Here is an 8,532-nt window from a genome sequence, read left to right on the forward strand (position 1 = left end):
TCCAATTAATTAGTTTGCTCTTACCAGCTGAGAAATAAAACAGAAAAAGAAAAAATGCTAAATAAAAAGGTCTGATCATTGTAACAGTTGTTGTCCCGTCTGCAGAGTGTATGTTGAGTCTTTGTGTTTTGTCACGGTTCGCTTGAGAACTCACACGCAGGACTCAGAGGCACAGTCAGTATTTATTACAGTTCCACCAGGTGTATATACAAACAGTGCAGGGGATAGTCCAATATACAAAGCGATGACAGGAAAAAGGCTCCGGGGAAATCCAGGTAGGGAAAAGACACTTGCTCCTCTTCTGACTCTCTCCTATCGTGACCACTCTCTCTCCAAACACTCGCACAAAAAAGGAAACCGCTCGGGGAATGCAGAGTCGGGTCCAGGGGATCTATGTACAGAAGGAAACACACGTTAGATGTTTTGCGCAGGGAAGCAAAAGAGAATTTGCTCAGAGCTGGGCTGCACTGACGCGAGTCACACACAACGATCCAGCGATGAGTAGAAGCCACTCCCTGGCTTAAATGCTGGCTGCACTGATGAGGCCCAGGTGTTTCCACTTCAGAGGGGCGTGGGCCGAGGGCGTGAACCCACCATGAGTTCCGCCCTGGCGAGAGAGCGAGAGAGAGAGCAAGAGAGAGAGAGCAAAAGAGAGAGAACGCTACTAGTCAGCGGCCTGCTGATCCCCTGGCCGTGACTTTTATGTGGCTACGTCTCCTTAACATATTAAAAAAATATATTAAGTAAAACCACATGATCTTATTTTTTTATTTGTTTTGTTTTTTTATAACTTTATAACTCTTTCACTGGTGCCGCATAATAAAATACACTCAGACATGGCCGTGTCACTGTTTAAGATTCCTTTTTAACTGTATTTTAGATATAAGATCTTGGATGGCAGAAAACGTTTTACAGCTTAACCAGGACAAAACTAAAGTTTTAATCATCGGTCCTGAGGCTCAGAGAGAGAAACTCTTCGCCCTTCGCTACAAGTGAAAAACCTTGTAGCGAATCTTCTTACGCTATTTATATTTATATTGTATCCCATTCTTATTTATTTTATCTTTATATCATGTATATATTCTCATTGGGTCATATCTCCAGTGTTTCCTCGGAGGGGGCTCTCTGCACCGGGGCTGTGATCGACCGTGGCTGCTGGGGCTCTGTCGGTATTCTCAGTCTGGCTGGGGGGCTTCTTTGCCTCCCTGCTGTGTGCCCAGCCTGGTGGCTGCGATCTGTGACCGGCTCCCGGTGCAGACAGCTCCCTGTGATAGTGATTTCCTCACCTGGCTCATGTGTGCCGAGCCCAATTTGACTCTTTAAGTGTGTGTGTGGGGGGGTGTATGTATCCATGATCGTTTATGTTAATGAGAGTGTGGGGTGGGCTGCTTTTAACCACGTAAAGCACTTTGTGCTACATTTCTGTATGAAGAGTGCTTTATAAATAAAGATTGATTGATTGATTGATTGATTGATTGATTGATTGATTGATTGATTGATTGATTGATTGATTGATTGATTAAAAATGCACTTTTCCTTTCTTTGACCCAAACTCTGTGACCTGGCTCTGTGGCACAATAATAAACAGCTGAATCCCCAGTTGCCAAGCTGTTCATCTGCAGATACACCTGCTTTCTGCTGTTGTCTCTGGAGATGGTGAAGCGGCCTCTGACTAACTGAGAGTAGTAGATTTCATTACTATCATAGCGGATCCAAGCAACCCACTCTGGTACTTTTCCAGCAGCCTGTCTGATCCAAGCAGCATTAATATCACTGCTGAACCCTGAGTATGTACAGGTCAGTCTGTGTGATTCTCCAGGCCTTTTAATCACTGATTCAGACTCAGTCAATGTTTGACCCTCAGTACCTACAGACAAAAACATAATTAGCTTCTTTATATCAAACATATCTTAATGTTTGCAGAGAAATGTGCTGTCCTTACCAGCCCAGTAAACTGACATAAGAAAAACAAAGGTAAACTCAGGACACTTCATTGTATTAGTCATGTCTCTCTGCTCAGTCTACAGTCATGAAAATCTCCCATGTAGTGCCTTTCTTATATTTGGCAACACATGCGTAAAAATCTGAATTTGCATAAACTCCTCCTTAAAGAAAAACTTCGTCTCATATAAAGATCTGCACACGACTTATATTAAAATATTTAAGCAAATATTATATATATTTACAAATGATTATTACTATTTGTTACTTAATAAATATTAATTTTCTCTCAAAATTTAGTCACCAATTGATTTATGATACATGGGCAAAAAACTCCATATATATTCATTATTAAATGTGTGCTCCATTATGTAATACAGTCATTAATCACAGGAATATTATGACTCTTTACTGTTAAAGCTACTTTTGATTGAAGTTCTGAAAAAGTGGATTCACAACAACATCAGCTGTTGCTTAAAAAAAGGAACCAGATCAGTAACATTTTATGAGGCATCCAAAACTCCATAAAACAATATACCTCCAATAAAACTAATCCTCAGCATGGTGAATGATGGACATATCAAAAATGGTTTACCATTTAAAAACTTTTTTTTAAAAAACACCACATACTGAATATCGAACGATGGGTGTTTGCCAAAAGACAAGCAAAAACAAGAATATATATGAAGACAAAGCAAACCCTTCTCTTGATTTAGTATCACAGTGTCACTGTGACTCTTGAGGACAACAATAAACAGCAGAATCCTCTGATGTCATCTGCAGATTCAGTTGCTTTCTGCTGTTTTCTAATATTTCTGTCTACCACGCTCTCTATCAAGAATAGCGACTCCTTAAAGCCATTTCATACACCCTTAAATCATTATTGGTCTCCTCCTCTGGTGGCTTCATATTACAAATGTGTTCATGCACTGAGAGATTTTTGTTCAGGTCTGCTGATGGTTTGTGTTAAGTTTGACTTTTTGGCTCAGTAATACACAGCAGTGTCTTCAGGCTGCATATTCTGTCCTTTAGAGTCAGAGTCACTGTCTTGCTTGACGTCTCTAAATCAATGCTGAACTTGCTCTTTAGTGAATCTTTATAGTGAGAGTCCCCAGTGTATTTCATCCCAATCCACTCCAGTCCTTTCCCTGCAGGCTGTCTGATCCAAGCTGTGTAGTAGCCACTTAGAGAATAAGAGACCTGACAGGTGATGGTCAGACGCTGACCTGGCTGCACAATCACAGAGGGTGGCTTTGTCAGCTGTTCACACTTCACACGTGCAGAGAAAACATGTTGAATGTAGTTCAATTAAAAAATAATAATAATAGCTGTCAGTGTTTCTGTTCAGTGAGACTCACAGGATCCAGCAGCAGCAGCAGAGCTACAGAGAACATGTTGATACTGAAGCTAGTATCTTCTCTTCTTCGGAAACCTCCTGCAGTATATCAGGTCTTTATATTAACCTGGGAGGAAGTTTACTTTGCATACAGATAAACACTGACAAAATAAAAAGAAATATAGATTAAAGAGTCAGCCATGGGTACAGATTGAATTTTTGTGAGGCATAATAATAATAATAATAATTTTAGAGTGCAATAACGTCTCCCATTCAGGAAAAAATACCACTGTTACACAAAGTGAAAAGCTTGAAAACTTAAAAATGTACAGAATGCATTTTTTTCTTTGCTTTTTAGTTTTAAAGGAAATAATATTTTTCAAATATTAAAATTAGTGCTGTCAATATTAATGTCCTTAAAATGATGTTAAGCCTAGTTTTGTGTAAACTTCAAATAAGTCCAATGGGTTTGTTATTTGTTGCACTAAAATGTTCGATGATCACACTGTTTTAGCCTAATGTACAAAATAATGTTGACGAAGGTTACTCAGAGTTTAAAGGTCAAGCCGGTCAAATAACCTTTTATGTTTCTTCCATATTTTCCCTATTCCCTAAGAAAAACTGCTCTTTATGTTGAAATTTTTATTAGTATTATTATTTAAAGACAATACAATTTTTGAAAATGTACTTAAAGTACTTAAAATAACACTTTATTTTTATGTCTGCCCAATTTTGGCCAGGGATATTATGTTTGTTTTGCCTTTTTTCCCAGAAATTAAAAGAGCTGGAGTTTATAATATTCATGTCCATCTCTATTATTTGATTCTGTCATCCACCAAATCCCTTTTAAATTAAATAAACATTTGCGCTTTGGGGCAAATTCTCTTGTGCGATTAAATGTGATTCTAAGCTTCTAATTAATTAGATTAATTTTTTTAAATCAAGTCCCACCCCTAGTATTTATATGTGCTAACAGTGTGTTCTTGTGAACTGCAGTCCACAGTGGAAGTCGCTCTCAAAGGACGAACAAAGCAAATATTTTGATAAGGCCGAAACAAAACAACAGAAAGAAGGCGTCACGCCAATGAAAACTCAGAGTGGTCCACTAAAGAAAACTATGTATGTCCAAAGTGCCAACATGCAGTTCATACATGTGCCAATCGCTGCATTAAAGGATGAAACGGTCACTGCAGAGAGTTTGTATCACCTCATGAAAATTCTAGTGTGTTTATATTTATGGGTTTGTTTTTAGAGCAAAAAGAGGAAGAGAACCTGAGACAGAGCCATGTTCTTCTTCTTCATTTGTAAAGCAGTAACATCATCAGCCACAGCCAAATGTTTTCAGCCTGCCTCACCAGCAATCACTCTGTGCACCTACCCAGGCTCAGCAGCCCTCCTCTCAACATGCATATCACGATCTACAACTGAATCACACCAGCCTTACTTCTCCATCCACATCCTCGTCCTTGGCCTCGTCTTCAGCACCCATTAAGCTCCAGACCATAGAGGATCTTGCTGTCACTCCTGGAAGAATTTGACCCTGTCACTTACAAACAGTCTCAGCAACTCTCCTCTCCATGTGCAGAACACGGTCGTCAACTAAATCTTACCAGCCCTGCTGTTGATTCTGCTCCATCCACTTTTCGGCCTCCAAAGTTAAATTCTTTGAAGACTGAAAAGAGGCGTGGTCACTTTTTGACGACCCCTTCACACCACAGCCCGATCAGAACTGCTCTCCTCATTCATATATGTGCACTACTCAGGCACTAAATGTAGTCTTGCTTCTATGGAGAATTCCTGTCTGGTCCTGAGTGTGATGACTCAGTGGTTTTGTTTTGATTAATATTGTCTTATGTTTCAGTTTAATTCTTGTTAAGATTTTCTAGTTCTAAGGTTTTGGTTCCCATGCTCCCCCTGTTCAGTGTCTAGTCTGTCTCTCTGTGCCTGTCCTCTTTTCTAGTCCACCCTGTCGCTTGTGCCCTCTGTTACCATGTCAGTTATGTCGTGGTGCTAAGTTCATGTCTCGGGGTCTGTGTCTTTTTGTACGCTTTGTATTTCCTGTCTTACTCTGATAGTCTCGTGTGCTTAGGTAGTGTGTATAGTTTCACTTAACTCGTCTTGTCCTGCCTAAGTAGTCCCAGTTATGTTTCCCTTCTGTCTCCCATTTCTGATTGCTCCGCTGTGTATTTTAGTTCTGTCTCCTGCTTGGTGTCGCGTCATACCATCATACCTGGCTGTGTGTTCTGTCTGCCTGTTAAGCCTTGTTATGATTCCCAGTCTAGTTAGTTTTCTGTTCCTTTTGCTGTCCAGCAAATAAAGCTGAGTTCTGAGTTTAATGTAGTCTTCTTGAGTCTTGCACTTGGGTCCTACATTCAAGGATTCAAGGAGTTTTATTGTCATTCGAATCACATGTTTACATTAGATGGAACGAAATTACGTACACACGATCCCGGAGTGAAAAGAAACAGAATTTAAAAAGTAATAAATAAATAGTTTTTGTTTTTTTGCTTTTTTAAGAACAAAACAGAATAACAAGTACTAAAATAATACAATAAATAGAGTGCAACAATCTGAGTACCAGTATGGAGTATGGATATAGAACGTAGGTATAAATACTTTAGCATCAAAAGGGCATGATGACCAGCATTGATAAAGTGATGGTGTCAGTAAGTGTCAGTAGTGATTAAGGTGCTACAATATCAGTTCCTGTCCATTATGCAGGAGGACACATCTGAATTCTTGTAGAGAGGCAGTGAGACAGGTGAAACAGTGGTGGAAAATCCAGCGTCAGTCTGCAAACTGCTGATAGGTTGAATGGTGGCTTGGTAACAGCTATAGACAGAAGGAAACAACCTAAGTTCACAATCAAAAATTCACAAGGAGCATGAGGCCTGGTACCAGCATGTTAGCTAATGGACTTGAGAAAGAAAGATAGACTGCAGCCTGGTTGATTACTGCAGATGAGAGACAGTTGAGTGGAAGAGATCCTCCCGCAGGCCCACCACCCGCAGGAGGCGCCATAGGGGTCGGGTGCATTGTGTGCCGGGTGGCGGCCAGGAGCGAGAGGCCCTGGCGGACTGACCCCCGGCTGCCAAGCCTGGCAATAGGGACATGGAATGTCACCTCTCTGGTGGGGAAGGAGCCTGAGTTAGTGCGTGAGGTTGAGAGGTACCGGCTAGATATAGTCGGGCTCACCTCTACACATGGCTTGGGCTCTGGAACCAGTCTCCTGGAGAGGGGCTGGACTCTGTCTCAGTCTGGAGTTGCCCCTGGTGGAGGCGGCGGGCTGGGGTGGGTATCCTAATATCCCCTCGGCTTGCTGCCGGTACGTTGGGGTTTTTCCCGGTGGACTGAGAGGGTTTGTTCCCTGCGCCTTAGGGTCGGGGAACGGGTCCTGACTGTCATCTGCGCTTATGCGCCGAGTGGCAGTTCAGAGTACCCAGCCTTCTTAGAGTCCCTGGGTGGGGTGCTGGAAGGTGCTCCACCTGGAGACTCTGTTGTCCTGCTGGGAGACTTCAATGCTCACGTGGGTAATGACAGCGAGACCTGGAGGGGCGTGATTGGGAGGAACGGCCTCCCTGATCTGAACCCGAGCGGTGCTCTGTTATTGGACTTCTGTGCTAATCACAGTTTGGCCATAACGAACACCCTGTTCGAACATAAGAGTGTCCATAAGTGCACGTGGCACCAGGACGCTCTAGGCCGTAGGTCGATGATCGATTTTGTAATCGTATCAGCAGACCTGCGACCATATGTTCTGGACACTCGGGTAAAGAGAGGGGCTGAGCTGTCAACTGATCACCACCTGGTGGTGAGTTGGATCAGGTGGCGGGGGAGGACGCTGGACAGACCTGGTGCACCTAAACGCGTAGTGAGGGTGTGCTGGGAACGTCTAGCAGAGGCCCCAGGTCCGCGAGATCTTCAACGCACACCTCCGGCAGAGCTTCAACAGCATTCCGAGGGAGACTGGGGACATTGAGTCCGAATGGACCATGTTCAGCGTCTCCATTGCCGAAGCTGCTGCATTGAGCTGCGGCCGCAAGGTGGTTGGGTGCCTGCCGTGGTGGTAATCCCCGAACCAAATGGTGGACACCAGAGGTGAAGGGAGCCACCAGGCTGAAGAAGGAGTCCTATCGGGCTTGGTTAGCCTGTGGGACTCCGGAGGCAGCCGACAGGTATCGACAGGCCAAGCGGAATGCGGCTCGGGCAGTGGCTGAAGCAAAAACTCGGGTGTGGGAGGAGTTCGGAGAGGCCATGGAAAAAGACTTTCGGACTGCCTCGAAGAGATTCTGGCAAACCGTCAGGCGTCTCAGGAGGGGAAAGCGGTGCTCTACCTGCACTGTGTATAGTGCTGGCGGAGCGCTGCTGACGTCGACTGAGAAAATTGTCAGGCGGTGGAAGGAATACTTCGAGGACCTCCTTAATCCCACTGACACGTCTTCCGAGGAGGAAGCAGAGTCTGGGGATGAGGGGAATGACCCGCCAATTTCCGGGGGCGAGGTCACTGAGGCAGTTAAACAACTCCTTGGTGGCAGAGCCCCTGGTGTTGATGAGGTCCGCCCCGAGTTCCTGAAGGCTCTGGACGTTGTAGGGCTGTCCTGGTTGACACGCCTCTGCAATGTTGCGTGGAGATCAGGGGCAGTACCTGTGGACTGGCAGACCGGGGTGGTGGTCCCCATCTTTAAGAAGGGGACCGGAGGGTGTGTTCCAACTACAGGGGGATCACACTCCTCAGCCTCCCTGGGAAAGTCTATGCCAGGGTGCTGGAAAGGAGAGTTCGTCCGTTAGTCGAACCTCGGATACAGGAGGAACAATGCGGTTTTCGTCCTGGTCGCGGAACACTGGACCAGCTCTTTATCCTCTCAGGATACTTGAGGGTGCATGGGAGTTTGCCCAACCAGTCTACATGTGTTTTGTGGACTTGGAGAAGGCATTCGACCGTGTCCCTCGGGGTGTCCTGTGGGAGGTGTTGCGGGAGTATGGGGTGTCTGGCCCATTGCTACGGGCCATTCGATCCCTATACAACCGTTGCAAGAGCTTGGTTCGCATTGCCGGCAATAAGTCGGACTCGTTCCCGGTGGGTGATGGGCTCCGCCAGGGCTGCCCTTTGTCTCCGGTTCTGTTCATAATTTTTATGGACAGGATTTCTAGGCGCAGCCAAGTGGCGGAGGGCTTTCGCTTTGGTGGCCTCAGAATCTCATCTCTGATTTTTGCAGATGATGTGGTTCTGTTGGCTTCATCGGGTGAGGGCCTCC

Source organism: Haplochromis burtoni, unplaced genomic scaffold (genome assembly GCF_018398535.1).
Source record: "Haplochromis burtoni strain Fernald_Lab_line unplaced genomic scaffold, NCSU_Asbu1 Contig_424, whole genome shotgun sequence".
Lineage (NCBI taxonomy): Eukaryota > Metazoa > Chordata > Actinopteri > Cichliformes > Cichlidae > Haplochromis > Haplochromis burtoni.